The 17,787-nt window shown below is 44.7% G+C and overlaps 1 protein-coding gene across 9 annotated transcripts in view; it reads left to right on the top strand.

Annotated features, from left to right (window-relative positions):
* Nucleotides 1-17,787, top strand: part of SPATA13 (spermatogenesis associated 13) — a 236,082-nt gene that overhangs the window by 102,144 nt on the left and 116,151 nt on the right. Inside the window, exon 1 of one of the 9 annotated variants that reach the window (XM_053312443.1) lies at nt 5,051-5,073. The exons of the other annotated variants lie outside the window; for them this stretch is intronic. The gene's annotated coding sequence lies outside the window, so the exon portion shown is untranslated. Of the gene's footprint in view, nt 1-5,050; nt 5,074-17,787 lie in introns of those variants that run through there. 9 annotated transcript variants of the gene reach the window in all.

The following is a 17,787-nucleotide window of genomic DNA, read 5'->3' as shown; positions in this document are numbered from 1 at the left end:
AAGAGTGCTGTTTACCCAGGGTTACCTTGACATTAGGGCTCTATGGTGGGAGGTTGGAGGTGTTATGTGGATTTGCAAGACTAATTATTGAGAATGACACTAGGTTGAATGAATGTGCGTATTGGGGGGTAGCAATGTGGCAAGACCTACTCCCACCCTATGTGCACTTGGTTAGAGTGTGCATACAAATTGTACAGGCATATGCTCTGTATGTCTGATCATTGGCCCTTGCAAAAAAATAAATAAATCTGGACATATACCGTAGGTGTTATCTTTGTGTGCTTATGTGATCATTCTTGCTACTGCTGTTTTTAAAAGGTTAGCCACAGGAGTGTGTTACGTAGGCATTGCTAACATAAGTATCCAATTCTCCCCCCCCCTTCTCTTTGAAGATTCATGTAGATATTTCATCGGCGTTAAATTAGTCAAGTGGGAGAATAGATTGACTGGGAGAGCGAAGAGAATTCAAGAACGTTGTTTGAGATGCTGCTGGTTTTTAGAATGCCAATGTCCGTCCTTCCTCTTTTGGCACCTCCCACCCATCTATATGCTCCAACAGGTCCCCTGAGAGCCCCCAGCTCTCCCCTTTTATTGACAGTTAGCAGGGCTAATCCCCACCCCACCCCAAAGCACACTGTCTCAAACTTGAGGACATAGGAAGCTGCCTTATACTAAGTCAGCCCACTGATCCACCTAGCTCGCTGTTGTCTACAACCTTAGTCGTCCCCAGCTATTGTACTACAACTCCCATCATCCCCAGCTACAAAGGCCTTGGGAGTTGCAGTCCAACAGCTGGGGAACCAGTGTTCCTTCTAAGGTGTGCACATGTGCACGTGCACACAAGTTTTTTTTAACGTCCGCTCACATTGAATCAGGAAGGTCCCACTCTTCCTGCACGTACACACTGCCTTGATCCTGCCACCCAGAACAAAACTCATTCTGCACACAGATGGGGTGGGGGGAAATGAGTGAGAACACAGCTGGAGACCCAAGGTTGGGATTCCTGGTCTCACAGCAGCTCTCCAGGTTTTCAGACAGGTGTTTCTCAGTCCTGCCTGGAGATTGAACCTGGAACCTTCTGCAGGCAAAGCAGAAGTGCTTTCACTGAGCTATGTTGCTTTGATGGCAGGTGGGGAGCAGTACTGCACGTCCTCACTCCTGACCTCCATGCATTCAGTTGACTTTTGGCTGTTAACCCTCTGCACACAATTCTCTCCACTCAATGGACAGTAATCTTCCATTCCCAGGTTTCCTAATTGCACAGAAGGAGATTTCCATGTGAAGGCTCTATGCAAACATTCAATGAGTACATGGGATTTGGGAGCCGGGACAGAGTATCTAGTCCTCTTGCTTCCCACATGCCCATGTTCAAAGTAACATGTGTCCAAATGTTCTCTCTGTTGAACTAGCAGCCTGGGAATATTTGTTTGTTTGTAATAACCAATAATCATAAAGAAAGCTGATCAGTATAATACCTGATCAGCTTGCCATATTCATGCTATTTCACATCATAGCAAGAACATATTTTGGAGTTTCACATACTGGATTGATGCCGCAAGCAGGCCATTTGACATTAATTATGATTAAAATGCTGCTGTGTTGTGCCGTAACTAAACTGGGGGCCCAGGCACAGTGTCATTTATTGACACAATAGTAAGCTTGCACCCTGTACTGGATACAGCTTCATTTGTGCTAATGAGAAGGGCACAGCCTCTTCATCTGTTTTCCTGCCAACCCATGATATTTTAGGCTTGTTCTCATGACTGACAGCTGGGTGGGAGGAGTGTCCGGCCAGGCTCCAAGGCTCTTGCATGCTCCCAAGAATAAATGGTCACGTGTTGGCAAATATCGAGGTGGGAGGATAGGGAAATGGTTGTGTGCTAGCTGTGATCAAGGCAGGATGGCGTGGGATGTGCTTTTCCTTCAACCTCGATCAAGCGCTCAGTAGGCGGTGTGGGTTGGCTGCCTCTGTCCTACTCAGACCACTTTGAGAACTTTTGTTTGTTTGTTGAAAAGTGGGATATAAATATTCTGGATATGACTCTCACAGCCTTGAATCAGGGCTGCTCCCGGAGAAATAGACCCATGGAGAGAGCTGCAAGGGCTCCCAATAAATCCTAGAAATGGTGCTGAGGAAGGAGTCAGCAAAAGAAGGTCCATGTGAGCAACCTCTGCAAACCGTTTTGGGTGAGGAGTCAGACAGTTGCCATGTGCAGTGCTGACAGGGGCAGGGCAATGGGACAAGGACAAGGCAACTCCTGCCTGCAGGATTACAGATCCTTAAGTCCCAATGAATAGGCAGGAAATGTTCCTGACACTTCTTCTTCCTTATGGACTCAGTCATCATGACTAGGCTTCTTGGAGAGGCAGGCCCCAAGAAGCCTTCATGCTTCTCCTGCTCTGTCAGACTGTGTTCATGCCCCCTAAAAGACACTGTATTTTTAAATGTCACTCAGGAGGCCTGTGCATATTTGCAAATGTTGGGATTGAGTCGACCCGGTCTGACTTGATCCCACAAATATTAGTTGAGGGCCCTTTGGACCCTTGAAGGTCTGGGTCGAGGTTTATTTTCCAATTACAAGGCAGTTAAAACACCAAAATTAAAACTGGGAAATTGTACTCACTGTGAAACCCAGAAGCAGGGGTGTAGCTAGGGGCCCGTGTGCACCCCTCTCCCCAGTGGCCCCGCGGAGTGAGGGAGATAATGAAGAAAATTGGAGGGGTGGACCTGGGGGACCCTCAAGAGCTGGGGGGGGGTCCCCATTCTTTGAATTCATCCATTCCATTATAGCTACATCCCTGCCCGGAAGAAAAGTAATGTAACACCAGAGAAATGCAAGGGAAATGATATAACACTAGAGAATCTCGGGGGAAGTGATGTAACATTCGAGAATCTCTAGTTCGAGCTTCCCTAGTTCAGATCAAGAACTTTCTTTATATCCATTGATGATATTCAACTTACATCAACTTGCCCCACTGAAATCACTCAGCTATTCATTTTGTGCAGAAAAAAGATCCTGAGGCTATTCTCACGACCAGGAGAAACCGGGCTAAGGGAGCCTAGCCCGGTTCCTCCTGATCGTATGTTGCCACAGGAGCTGCGCAGCTTCTGGCAGCAAACCTCACAAAATACCCCTCCCCTTAAATGAGGTTAGCGGAGCGAGTGCTCTGTTAACCCCATCTAGTTGATCATGTGCCGCTGCAGCGTGACTCCGTGCCACGATGACACATGAGTAGACCTTCAACGAGGCAGCTCCAACAAGCCTCCTGGCCTCGGGGATCTCCCTGGGATGCCCCACACCTGGGACTTTCGCGATCCCCATTGCCCCTACCAGCTCCGTGACGGAGCCGGTAGTCATGTGGGCGGCCAATCTGGCCACCCAGGGAAGGCTCTCTGCTCGTCTGCAGGGAGAGCTAGCTAACCCCCCCACAAAGCCTGGTTAGGCTGTCCACACTGCTTGTGTGAAGAGCCTCCCTAGCAGGGATAGAGCTAAAACCAGGCATCATGGGGACAGGAGCTCAAGACAAGACAAAATCTTAGCTGGGTGGGCTTTTCAGGATTACATCTTGAGCGTCAACAGGGAACAGCCTCTTCAAAAGAGCGCAAGAAGAAGACTGGCCAGTGCCAGTGTAAACACCTAACTTAGACCTTGCCTGGCCAACAAAGTAGATCTCTTGTTGCTGTTCTTGGAATCCGTCTTGTCTGGTCCAATCGAAACAGGAAGCCATGGTTTCCCACTAAGAGAATGAGCCTCAAAGAGCAGTGGGCTCTGTCCTCTCCTCTTCCTGTTTTGTGCATGAAAAGAGGGCTAGGCAGCTGTGGGCCAGGGGCGTAACTACCATTAGGCAAGGGGAGGCAGTCGTCTTGGGGCCCCACTGCCTCGAGGGGCCCCCCAGAGGCACATCACATGACTCCTCGCCCACCCATGTTGCACCCCCTATGAATTATGTTGAGTCTCTTGGAGATCGGCAGGAGCAGAGAGTAAAAAAACTAGATTCAATGTGAACTAGATATTCACCGTATTCATAATGGGGATGTGAGTGTGAGTGCACTATATATTGTGAAGTGTGTTTGTGTGTGTATATCAGCGAGGGGCCCATTTTAAAATCTTGTCTCTGGGCCCCCTCCAACCTTGCTACGCCCCTGCTGTGGGCTGTTCCTTGCCAGGACTACGGCTAGCCTTGCCCTGTTTCCCAGAATTGAGGGTAGCCCCCGGATTTTGGCTCCTCCACCCAGCTGCTAAATTCCACCCAGATTTACCCGGATTTAAAATGTGCCACCCGGTTTGCCTGTATGCAATCACATGAGAGGGCAGAGAAGGAGGGGAAAGAAAGGTAGGTTCTGTGGCTTTGCCTCCTGCTGTTGGCTCCTCACGTGGCTTAAGGTGGCTCGTCTGGCTCTCCCTTGCCTTGCTCCACTACTGCTGAATATGGCAACCCTAATGACAGCCATCCTGGTTTATGGATCACGGGACCACATCTTTGTCCTCAAGTGCAACATTTGACTTTTCCCCACAGGAATTAATGGCAGCTGGGAGCCAGTGTGGTGTAGTGGTTAGAGTGTTGGATTAGGAGACCCAAATTCAAATCCCCATTCAGCCATGGGCCAGTCACTTATCCCTGAGCCAATCCTACCTCACAGGGTTGTTGTGAGGTTAAATATAACCATGTAAACTGCTCTGGGCTCCTTGGAGAAAGAGAAGGATATAGATGTAGTAAGTAAGTAAGCTATTCACTTAAATAGGAAATGCAAAAGGGTGAGCTGTTGGGGCACCATTTGGATGGGAACTACCATATTTACTCGAATTTAAGATGCGGTTTCTCCCCAGTTATTTTCTATTAAATATTTGGGGTTTGTCTTAGATTCAGATTCCTCTTTCTTTTGGGTAAATACAGGTATAACCTGTATTTAGCCCCTATCTTTTAAAGCATCATCTTACATTTAGAGTTGCCTTCTATTCAGGTAAATATGGTAGTTCAGAAGGCAGATTGCTTTTATCGACATAGTTCCATTCTAGATTCTGTTCCTTGGTTACTCTGAAGTGTGACAAAATCTTGGAAGAGCAGGATGCAGTAAGTAGCTTTTACACACTCAGATGAAGATATTTAATTTTTCAAAATTGTTTCAAGAGCAGAGGTGCATTTGAGAGGAGCAGTGATTAATTTAGCCTCAGCCAAGAAGGACTGGAAGTCTTGTGAATGTACTGCCTGTATCTGAGATCAAACGTAGGAGGCCACCCACTTCACAGATGGGCTTGGCATGTTCCTGCTTATGCGCATGGATTATGATATCTGAGTATAATGGGCAGCACAGAAAAGAAGTGGCTGGCCAGTTTTGCACTGTTATCCCACTTCTCACTGATCACCGGGAATGGCCAATTTAGCAAGAAAAAAAATTTAGCAGGGGTATATTATATTGATGGCTCCATACCTGCCAATGTGTCCCTATTTCCCCCTTCACCTGAATGGGAAAATAGGGATATGTTGGCAAGTATGTGGTTCCCAGGGGATAAGAGGAAATGAGTCAGTGTGGCCTCATTGTGGGTATTTTCCTTTCCCCCCATAAGGAAAAGTGGTGGCAAAATGCGTATTATTATTTTTTAACATATCACATTTTCTTTATAGTTCTTGCCAGTCCCTCAGGTTTAATAAGAAATCCTAGAGCAGCCATAACCTCTTCCTTTAGTTGAAATCAGTGTACAGTTTGCATTAGACTTTTTTTTTGCAAATAGTTAGAAACAACCCCACAAACATAAGTTATTTGTTTTATAAATGGGGAAACATTCAAAGCTAAACTGAGGCCTTTTAAGTCACTACAAGGGGCCAGAAATGCACTGCTTGAGCTATTAAAATGTTTTTAAATGACAGCAGGGTCCAATTTAGTTTTCAAATAAATACCTGACACAGCTGGGCAGAGGTTTTTCAGTGGAGTCAAGCAAAAAGAAAAGAAAACTGCTCACATATTATGACCTTATCTGCTGATTCAGATGCAACCATTTAGGTGTGACAGGTTCATTATTCTAGTAAAAGGGGACTTTTTAAATCCTGTGCTGACTACTGAAAGGTTCAGAACAACAAAACGAAAGCATCTTTTCTTTCTGGAGAATAAAACAGTTGCTGAGAACAATTACATCTCATTAGGAGACCTATTATGGCAGGTAAAGGTGTGTCCTCCTCCCCAGCATGTGTGCTGAATTTAATTTCCCCTTTCTCCCAGCTTGGTGTATGTCTCTGCCAATGCATTTTTCTGCCCCCCCCCTTTTTTTAAAAATTTGCATTTTGTCCCAGTTCCTCAGCATCCTAGTGCTGATCTCTACATGTTTTCAATTTTTTTTAAATTTACCTAGTCCCCTGCTAACAGAGCAAAGAGGCACCTTTTAAAAGTGGTGATTCTCTTTGTTTCGCAGAGGGAGAACAACTGAACCTATCCATCCCCAGCACAGCATCCCTTCAGTGGCTGCTGCTGGTGTCTATCTTATATTTCTGTTTTAGATTTTGAGCCCTTTGGGAACAGGGAGCCATTTTATGTATGTATGTATGTATGTATGTATGTCTCTGTAAACAGCTTTGGGAACTTTTGTTGAAAAGCAGTATATAAATATTTGTCATATTCATACTTAATTACTTATTTAGCAGCTTTTTTATCCTACTTTTCTGTTGTAGGAAAAGGTGCCCAAGGTAGTGAACAATCCACAATAAAAACAGTCAACACAACAATTTGTTAGAAAATGTACTTATCTCTACATGTTTTCCCTATATTTACTGATTTATTTAGGGGTGTTTATTACCCCCCACCCACACTTTCCATTTTAGGGGGAAATGCCCAAGGCTGTGAACAATCAACAATAAAAAAGGGCAATGCAATTTGTTAGAACAACAATTTAAACAGCAACAGGCCGGGTAGGCAGGTTGAATTACTATAATCTGTTGAGGGCATCCAGGGATATTCAACCTCTGCTCAGAGGAACTGCCTGCTTAATGCCTTCTTAAACAACAATATCTTCAGCAGCAAGTGGAATAGCATCTGAGGCAGAGGAAGATAAATGTCCCAGGGCAGAACATTCCACAACTTGGGCACTGCAAAGAGAATGCCTTTTCATGCACCCAGCCAACCATGGGATGTGCAGGGCCTCATGGGAACATAGGAAGCTGCCATATACTGAGTCAGACCATTGGTCCATCTAACTCAGTATTGTCTACACAGACCTACAGCAGCTTTCCCAAAGTTACACACAGGAGTCTCTCCCAGCCCCAGCCCTATCTGGAGATGCCAGGAAGGGAACTTGGAACCTTTTGCATGCAAGCATGCAGCTCGCTCTTTCTTCCCAGAGCAGCCCCATCCCCTAAGTGGAATATTTTACATGTAGTCTCCCATTCAAATGCAAACCTGGGGAGACTCTGCTTAGCAAAGAGGAGCGTGTTATTCTTGTTACCATAAACCTCCTCCCATAAACCAACTGTCCTCCCGTCAACCTCCTTGGTCAACCTCTGTGCGCAGACAGAATCAAATGGGACATTCCTTTAAGTATCCCAATCCCAAATTGTTTAAAGTAAAGGTAAAGTGTTCCATCAAGTCGATTTTGATTCCTGGCGTCCACAGAGCCCTGTGGTTTTCTTTTGGTAGAATACAGGAGGGGTTTACCATTGCCTCCTCCCGCACAGTGTGAGATGATGCCTTTCAGCATCTTCCTATATCGCTGCTGCTAAATATAGTACCAGGGGGATTTGAAACAGCATCCTTCTGCTTGTTAGTCAAGCATTTCCCCACTGCACCACTTATGGTGACCATCCCAAATTGTTTAGGGATTTATTAATGACCAGCACTTTGAATTGAGCCCAGAAGTGGACTGGTAGCCAATAATGATGGAGTGACCTAGAAGTTGCATACTCCAGCACATCAGCTCCAAAGAAGTTGAACTTTTTCATTGCAGTTGTACCAGGTAAGGTTTTTAATTTAAATGCTTTTCAAAGACCCTCCACCTCTTGGCTGTGAGCCGTTTTTTGAAATGCTAGTTTAAAACTAAAAATGGATGTTAAATATTCCCAAAGGCAAGGCAGCTGTGCATGCAACTTTACTGGGTTGTTTGCAAAATTAGTTTTAAAATGAAACTCCAAACAGGGAGCAGAAATCCTGACACATCTTTTTGTAGTAATGAAGCATCTGGGACTGTGCTGTGGTAGACACACACACAGTTTAGAAAAAAGACAATTGTGGGGAGATATGATGGTGGTCTATAAAATCACGCATGGAGTGGAGGAAATGGATAGAGAGAAATTCTTCTCCCTCTCATATAGCACGAGAACCAGGGGTCATCCCATGAAATTGATTGCAGGGAAATTTAGGAACAACAAATGGAAGTATTTTTTCACACAACGCATAATCAACTTGTGGAATTCTCTGCCACAAGATGTGGTGACAGCCAACAACCTGGATGGCTTTAAGAAGGGTTTGGATAACTTCATGGAGGAGAGGTCTATCCTCAGCTACTAGTTGGATGGCTATAGGCCAGGCCTGCTCAACTTAGGCCCCCCCAGCTGTTTTTGGACTACAACTCCCATAATTCTCAGCCACAGCAGCCAATAGCCAGGGATTATGGGAATTATAGGCCAACATCTGCAGGAGGGCCGAAGTTGAGCAGGCCTGCTATAGGCCACCTCCAGCCTCAAAGGCAGGATGCTTCTGAGTACCAGTTGCAGGGGAGTAACAGCAGGAGGGAGGGCATGCCCTCAACTCCTGCCCGTAGGCTTCCAGTGGCATCTGGTGGGCCACTGTGTGAAACAGGATGCTGGACTAGATGTGCCTTAGGCCTGATCCAGCAGGGCTGTTCTTACGTTCTTATGATCTTGCTGCCAATGCAATCAGTCCAACATCATATACAGTTATTAGCATGATTCATAAGTGTATAGATGAAGCCACCACATATGAAAGTTTTATCAATTAAAAGGCAGGTGATTAATCAACCAAAAGTATCCATTTGGCTGAAAGCCCTACTTTAAATGTTGCATGATCAAGATGTAGGCTTGTATTAGGAATATACACACTTCTGTCATTGCTTAGTGTATGAAAACACTAGGACTTCACAGGTCTGCTGTTTGAAAGGTGTTTGCATTAGCCAGAGCTCCACTAATGAGCTCTATTGTAGTTTAAAAGATTGCATATCACTCAGTGATATGCCAGTTACCAGTGAGTATGAGTGCTAATGAAATGCAGATTGGAACAGATGGTCTGTGGAATACAAAAACTGCCACCTTATCTGCATGAAGTTGTTCCTGCTGGCAAGCCACAGAAATTTAGAAAGGACAAAATGTGCATCATTACCAAGAATTATATGCCTCACTAGCTGAAGGCACACTATCATGACACTATTGAAGGCACACACCTCAGAAAAAAAAATTAGCTTCTGCAGATCTTTCAGTGTTGCTACCTTAAGGTAAGCACTTTTCTAGAATTACATATATACAGATCTCCTGCAACTTTGCATAAATGGAATTTTGTACTCGCTTCACTAACCTCGCTTCACTAACCTAGCAGGTCTTGTGGTAGCAAGCATGATTTGTCCCCTTAGCTAAGAAAGGTCTGGTCACATATAAATGGGGGATGGAGCCACACTGGGAAGTGCAGAAAGTTTCAAGTTCCCTCCCTGGCTTCTCCAAGGTAGGACAAGATTTTTTTTATTGAACCAACAAACTACCAAAGCATACAGTACGTTGCCAAAGCACAATTATATACAAAGTGGTTGTTTGTACATGATATATCTACAAAGATTTACACACAATGATTTGGAAACCCACAAGGTTATGAAGTATATGCAGGTAGTTCTGTAACTCGGGGGTGGGGGATTTCAAGGCACATCAGGTAATTGGGGGGGGGGTTACGTCCGACGTCCATTTCCACAATTTGTCCCATTGCTGTTTAGAAAGAGATACTCTTGTCTTTTTGCACATAAGCATACAAACTTTTCCAGAAGAGATTTACTGTCTCATCTGCGTGAACCTCTTGGTCGTGTCTTCCCTCTCTATTCCTATGCAGGAGCATTGCATAAATGACATACAGGTTTACTAACCTGATTACGAGAAGGGGAACATTCCAATTCCCTAGTATGAGGGCACCCGTTCTGTCCCATTTCCTTGAAGGTTTCTTTCTGGGACCTCAAAAGGAGGTTCTATCACTCAAACCCGAGGTTAGTTCTTCCCAAGTCTGTTTTTCCAAATCAGGCCACCCTAACAGCTTGCTTACTCCCTGCCACACTATTTTGGCTACCACACACTCTTTTAAGAAATGTGAGTGTCCTCCAAGATAGGGCTGAGAGAGATTCCTGCCTGCAACCTTGGAGAAGCCGCTGCCAGTCTGTGCAGACAATACTGAACTAGATAGACCAATGGTCTGACTCAGTATAAGGCAGCTTCCTATGTTTCTATGTAAGGGGAGGGCTACTTTGGTGGGCTAGCTGCCGTTGAACCACTGGGCTCACCCGCAATGGAGGTCATTCTCACAATGGAGGAAAACTGTGCTTGGCTCCCTTAGCCTGATTTTCCTCCATGGTGTGAATAGCCTCATATTCTCCAATGGTGAAGGATTTTCTTGTTGGAAAGTGGCTCCTACAGCAGTGTGGCAGAATAATTTAGGATGCATTCATGCAAAGTAAGAACATTTCTATTGGGACTTCTCTTGTATAGTTTAGGGCAAATGTGGGCATTAGGTAGCTTGGGAACTACTGGTAGCTCCCAACTTTGAAGTGGTTCTCCAGGCGTTTGGGCTTGCTTCTTCCTCCTTTCTCTTCCAGCTCATAGTGCAAATCTGATTGGCTGGATGAGTGGGAGCATGCCCCTGCCAGGTTTCATATCTCTCTCTCTCTCTCTCTCTCTCTCTCTCTCTCTCTCTGTGCTCAAGGTTACTTTTACTTTCTCTCCCATCAATTTCTCTCCAGTTCCTTCTCCACAAAGCAGTCTTTTCTGCTCCTCTTCTGTTTGAAGCAAAATTATTTTGTAATTTAGAGTGTGTTTGATGTTCTGTTGGTGTAAGTATTTGTACAAGCGGCCATTATGTGATAGGCTTTGCATCCCCAAGTGGCTATTTTGTGCAGATAGTTCCCAGGGCTCAGGCAAAAAGAAAGAGGAGTCCAGAAGTCTTACATCTGCCTATCCCTGGTTTAATGTAGTCATACATTTCTAAGGTAAATTGTTAATAATAGTGTGTGTGCATGTGTGTGTGTGTTTGTGTGCGCATGCCACTCTTTTATATGCTGCTCTTCCTCCAAGGAGCCCAGAGTGGTCTACATGGTTATGTTTATCCCCACAACAACACTGTGAGGTAGGTTAGGTGCTAATAACCACAACAACACCTAATCAGCTGTTGCAAAAAGATCGCACAGACTGACTACAAACAAAGGCATGACAAGGTAGCAGGGATGATACACTGGAACATCTGCAAAAAATACAAGCTACCTGTAGCCAAAAATTGGTGGGACCATAAAATTGAAAAAGTTGAAGAAAATGAAGATGTAAAAATATTATGGAGATTTCGACTACAAACAGACAAACATCTGCCACACAATACACCAGATATAACTGTAGTCGAGAAGAAAGAAAAACAAGTTAAAATAATCGACATAGCGATACCAGGGGATAGCAGAATAGAAGAAAAAGAAATATTAAAAAATCACCAAATCACCAAATACAAAGATCTACAAATTGAAATTGAAAGGCTGTGGCAGAAAAAGACCAAAATAATCCCAGTGATAATTGGCGCCCTGGGTGCAGTTCCAAAAGACCTTGAAGAGCACCTCAACACCATAGGGGCCACAGAAATCACCATCAGCCAATTACAAAAAGCAACTTTACTGGGAACAGCCTATATTCTGCAACGATATCTATAACAACAGCAACAACATCGACAATAAAATTCAGCCATCCCAGCTCCTTGGGAAGGACTCAATGTCTGGATAAAACAAACCAGTCAATAACACCTATCCTGTGTAAACAATAATAACAATAATACATTTATTTATTTGTTTATTTGTTTAAGTAGCCAGATTATGCAATTTAGAAAGACTGATCTTCCCTTCACACTTCCCTTCACACTGTGATCACTAGGAAGACACAGAAAGTGCACACAGCAATCAGAGTTCTTAGGCACATAATGTGTGACTTGGTCTTAACAAAGGATCTGGGAATGAATAAGATCAAAGGGTAATCCAGGGGTATGTGTCTCTCCTCTCCTCTGCCTCAGTGTAATTAAGTTCTGCAGAATTTGCCAGCTGACCTCATGCTGGGATGGAAAATTCTGTTGGTCTTCTTTCCCACCACAGAGAGGAAAGGGTGCTGCTGTGAGCGAATGTTTTAAGTCTTTACTGTTTTGAAGCACCATGACATAAGATAATTAATGCTCACCAAGTAAATAATTATTGGGCTATTAGTTAAATTAGCCCCACAGGGCATAGAGTGACCAAGGAGGAACCAAATAATGGTGGAGCATTTGTTCTTTCCATGAGCTACATGCAGACTTCCAGAGTAATCATGACGTTAGTGACAGAGGGAGCCTTTCTTTGGATTTTAAGGTGAATGCTGACAGAGAGGTGATAGGACGACAACCATCTTGTAAGTAGAATTGTTTGACAGCAAAATGCAATATTGTATGTTAATCTCTTCCCTGCTGAAAAACCTCTTTTGGATCCTACTGTTGGTGTTGTATGAGACACCCTAGGTCCCTTGTAATGTTTGCACAGAGCAAAAAAGGTGGTGGTTCTTTTTTATCCTTAAACACATACAGACACGCTCAGGGCTTTTAAAGAGGAAAGTTCAGAACTGCACAATGGTATGTGAGTATAACTCACGTGCATGGAATGTGCTGCTACAACACACATCTGTGTATTTTCTTTGTCTGTGCACACATCCCTTGTTGGCTTGAGTCATTCCATGACATTTAGAAGGAAGAAAACCCTTAGAATTGGTTGTTTGACACCACTATTGCAGAAGAGTTTTATGTTTATTGGTGAAGACTCTGGGGAATAGCAGTGGAGTCTGTGGGAAGCATTTGACGTCTTTGGCAGAGGGAGGAGAATTGAGTCTGCTTGATCAGGGTACAGGTTCTGGAGGAGCTGTTCCCTCTAAGGCGTGTGGACTACACACTTTACTCATTTCATTATCGGTCACTTTCTACAGCATCTAACATAATACAACTTTTGCATGACTTACATTTTTGGACTGCACAAATGTTCTTTTTAGAACGAAAAAAAAAGAACTTTGCATTTCGCAGTGGTAGCACTTAAAAAACACACACAAGAACAGCCCTGCTGGATCAGGCCCAAGGCCCATCTAGTGCAGCATCCTGTTTCACACAGTAGCCCACCTTATTTATTTATTTATTTATTTATTTATTTATTTATTTATTTATTTGACATATTTTTATACTGCCCACAACTTATGTCTCTGGGCGGTTTACAACAAAAATAACAGAAAAGTTATTTCGAATAATTTAAAAAAAAAGTTAAAACATTAGTTAAAACAAATAATGACGATAGAGAAATTAAAACATTGCTTAAAATAAATGACAGCAAAAAGTTAAAACATTACAACAATTTAAAACCCTAAAACAATATTTTAAAACCATGTTAAAAACGGTATTTGATTAATTCCCATATGCCTCTGGGAAGCCCACAGAAGCCCACAGACAAGGGCATGCCCTTTCTCCTGCTGTTACCCCCCTGCAACTGGTGTTTAGGCATCTTGCCTCTGAGGCTGGAGGTGGCCTATAGCCCTTGGACTAGTAGCCATTGATAGACCTGACAAGAACATAGACCTGATAAGTAAAGCCCTGGACAAGCAATTACAACATAAACAGAACTCTGCTCATTTGTTGGGATAAGCACTCTAAGCAGTTTATGATGAAAGTTAAGTATAACTCGCAAACATTCAGCTGTGCATTTGTCAGAACAAAGATGTTCCAGGAATGGAGAGAGTTGGTTCAGCAACATGCCTTAAAGGCTGCGGATTGAACGAAGAAAGGCTTTACGGGTCTTTGTGTTGTTCTCTGATCTTCAGAGTTAAGTTGGAGAGCAACCCATCAGCACTTGGCAGCAGAGGTGGTGCTATAAGTGGGAGAACATGTTCTATGAGCATGAGCCACTCACTCTTCAGGAGCTCCCTCTCCCTGTCCTGCCACCTGCCTCGCTGCCTGATTGCCAGGCTCCTGCCACCCACTCACCAGACTCTCTGGCCAATGGGAAGCAAGAAGGCCCCAAATGGGGTGGTCTTGCTTCCCACCAGTACAGAACCAGCTGGGAAGGCACAGTGGAGGAGAGCTGGTCTTGTGGTAGCAGGCATGACTTGTCCCCTTAGCTATGCAGGGTCCGCCCTGGTTGCGTATGAATGGGAGACTAGAAGTGTGAGCACTAGAAGATATTCCCCTTAGGGAACGAAGCCGCTCTGGGGAGAACAAAACGTTTCCAGTTCCCTCCCTGGCAGCATCTCCAAGATAGGACAAGTTTGTTTGGTGTTTTTTTTTATAGGACAAGATTTTTTTTTATTGAACCAACAAACTACCAAAGCATACAGTACGTTGCCAAAGCACAATTATATACAAAGTGGTTGTTTGTACATGATATATCTACAGAGATTTACACACAATGATTTGGAAACCCACAAGGTTATGAAGTATATGCAGGTAGTACTGTAACTCAGGGGTGGGGGCTGAGGGAGATTCCTGCCTGCAACCTTGGAGAAGCTGCTGCCAATCTGTGTAGACAATACTGAGTTAGATAGACTAATGGTCTGACTCGGTATAGGGCAGCTTCCTATGTCCATATCAGGGCACATGCTCTTTGGGCATCCCAGCTGGCTTCGCTGATGAATGTGGGGCGGTATAAAAAATGTAATAAATAAATAATGAATGGATGTACTACACACAGTCTCTCTGCCCTCCCGACGCCACTGCTTGGCAGTATGTATGTAGAGATGTGTTGAGCCCTATAGATTTGTCTTAGTGCAGGGGGGCACAACTCAAATACCCTAGTGGGCCAGAACCAACCATGACTTGGTGTGTGTGGGGGGGCCCCCGAGGTAAATGTTCAGCACAATCATGGTTACAATAAAGGAATTATTAAATATAGATGAAAGCAATTATTAATTAGTCATTTTAAATATTAATGAAAGCAATTATTAGTTTGAGGAGAGAAGAGGAGCTTGCTAACAACCGTTCCTCCTCCCTGCCCTTCATGTACTTTCAAAGCTTGATTTTGAAAGGCGGCTGATCCCCTCCATGGCAAGGCAGCATTTTGCACCTCACCTCAGGCACCACAAAACTTTGGGCCCACCCCTAGGGCCAGCAAAAAAGTCCCCGTGGGCCAGATCCAGCCCTTGGGCCTTACGTTGTGCAGGCTTGTCTTAGTGACTGTGGTGACCAGGCTGACTGTGCCAGGTTTTAAAATATATTTTAGCTATTATTGCTTTTAAAAATCTGCCTAGCTTCTAAAAATATTTTTATATTGATTGTTGTCTTACAGCCGCTTCCCTCACAAACACAACATAATTGTATATAGATTTAACGAAGAGTTTATTTAGAAACAACTCCATTTTCTTGTTTTCCTTTCCCTCCCTTTTTCTTTCTCACTCTATCCCCACATTCTCTACAGGATCCTCCTTGGGACAAACCTCTAAACAACAAAACATAAAAGATACTGGATAGAATACAACCAGCTACCACCACTGCCCCACTTGCCCCACCTCCTATATCTGACATCAGACATGGTCTGGCAAGGCCCTGTTCAGTTGCATGGCCCCGTTAAGGCAGGGATGATCCGCTCCTGGCCACGCTGCGAATGCAGCGATGGCTATTTAACTCTCAAACGGGGCTGTGTGGCCCCACTCGGGAGCTAAGCCAGGCCCTCGGTGTCTGAGATCAGACGCGGGTGTGTGTGTGTGTGTTGGGGCCACGAGGTACGGCCCCTGAGGGGTAGTGGCCCAGGTTCTTTGAACCCGGTCACCTAAAGGTGGCTACGCCCCTGAATACAACACTGTTTTAATGCTTTTAAATATCTTGTGTTAGCTGCCTTGGGGAGTATTACACTCAGAAGGCAGGGAATACAAAAATTAAAAATAATTCAAGTTGTTTGCATTTGGTTCCCTCTGGTCTTAAAAGATGGGACACAGCGGAGTTGTGGTGATATTCCTCAATTTTGAGGCATGTTTTTTTCTGTCCGTGTCCACTTTCCCCCTCCACCCAGTGGCAGCTGGTACAGGTGGGGATAAACGAGCTTCAGGTGACACACATTCTCACTCTTCTTGCCCAGTCCTGGCTGTCTTGCTCTCCCTCACTGCACCCAGCCATGGTGTTAACCCCTTGCATGTGGACTGGTAATTTGCCCAATTCCCCAACCCGGCAAACAGCCACCCTGTGTGCAAGGGCGAGGCAAGGGAGAGCGAGGAGGCAGCAGGGACTGGGTGAGAGGGGTGAGAATGACTCCAATTGACATCCAATCCATAATTGCATAGCCATTGTGCATAGGCCACACTGACTAATAGTCTGTGACAAAACAGGAGACGTTCAGGGGAATCTCGGGGCATGGGTAGCACAGGCTGCCTTGCAAACTGCAGAAAAGACCCTGAATGTTGTGGTACCTTCCTCTTTCTTCTCATCCTTTCAGTTTTGCACTACAGGCTTGTGTTAGGTCTCTTGCTTGGGGCCAATGTCAATAGCTCCCAGGTGAGCATCTGAGTGACAGCTGCACCTGCTGCTCACCCGGCCACGATGCTCTTGCAGGAAGAGAGGGCAACATTCTCATGGGAAAGAACCACATGATTGACCCTATTTGTGCAGTTCCTTCACATAACACACTCCCAGAGCTGTATGGGATTACACCACAAGGCATTTGCTCCCATACTGCTGTAGGTAAGTGTGAATTGACTCTAAGTCTCATTGGATCCAGCAGGATTTACTTCCAATAGACATGCATTGCAGTGGAATGGAACAGTGTTGCATCTGTATGTAGTATTATTATGTGTTATATTTTTATTCCACCTTTCAGAGAGAAAAGGTCTCCCAAAGTAAAGGTAAAGTGTTCTGTTGAGTCGGTGTCGACTCCTGGTGCCCACAGAGCCCTGTGGTTTTCTTTTGTAGGATACAGGAGGGGTTTACCACTGCCTCCTCCCGCACAGTATGAGATGATGCCTTTCAGCATCATCCTATATTGCAGCTGTTCGATATAGTACCAGCAGGGATTCAAACTGGCAACCTTCTGCTTGTTAGTCAAGCATTTCCCCGTTGCACCACTTAAGGTGGTTCTCCCAAAGTAGCTCAGGTAAATTAAAATTCAAGAAATAAGCTGGTGGCAGGCACTCTCTATAACATAGGTCCTGTTGTCAGCCCTGCAGATTTAAAGACAAGCCATGCAGGCGAAGGGCAGTGGAGGAAAAAGGCAGAGGAGGGGGATAGTTTTAACAATGCTAGGACAAAGTGATGAGTACAATACAGAGACACCTTGATTTTCCAGACTCCAGCCTTCTGAATTTTGTATTTTCTGTACAGGGTCATCAGAACCAGAAGTTTAGCCATTTTATTTCCTCATTCTAGTCACAACTGCTGAGCAGGGCATATGCCGTGCAAATATGCAGAAAAATCACTTTCCATGCCCCAAATAGTGTTTTGTGTGGGACGAGGAATAGAGATGTGCACAGAACCATTTAGTGCTCCATTCTAGGAGCGCTGAACCGGTTCCGTGGACCAGCGTTCGAGCCAGTTCAAAGGTGGTGTCTGTGTGGATAACTTTAAGGGCAGGGGAGGGTGCTCTTACC

The sequence above is a fragment of the Hemicordylus capensis genome, chromosome 3 (assembly GCF_027244095.1).
Source record: "Hemicordylus capensis ecotype Gifberg chromosome 3, rHemCap1.1.pri, whole genome shotgun sequence".
Classification (NCBI taxonomy): Eukaryota; Metazoa; Chordata; class Lepidosauria; order Squamata; family Cordylidae; genus Hemicordylus; species Hemicordylus capensis.
Note: the sequence above shows the minus strand (reverse complement) of the source record. Positions and strands in the feature narration are given on the sequence as shown.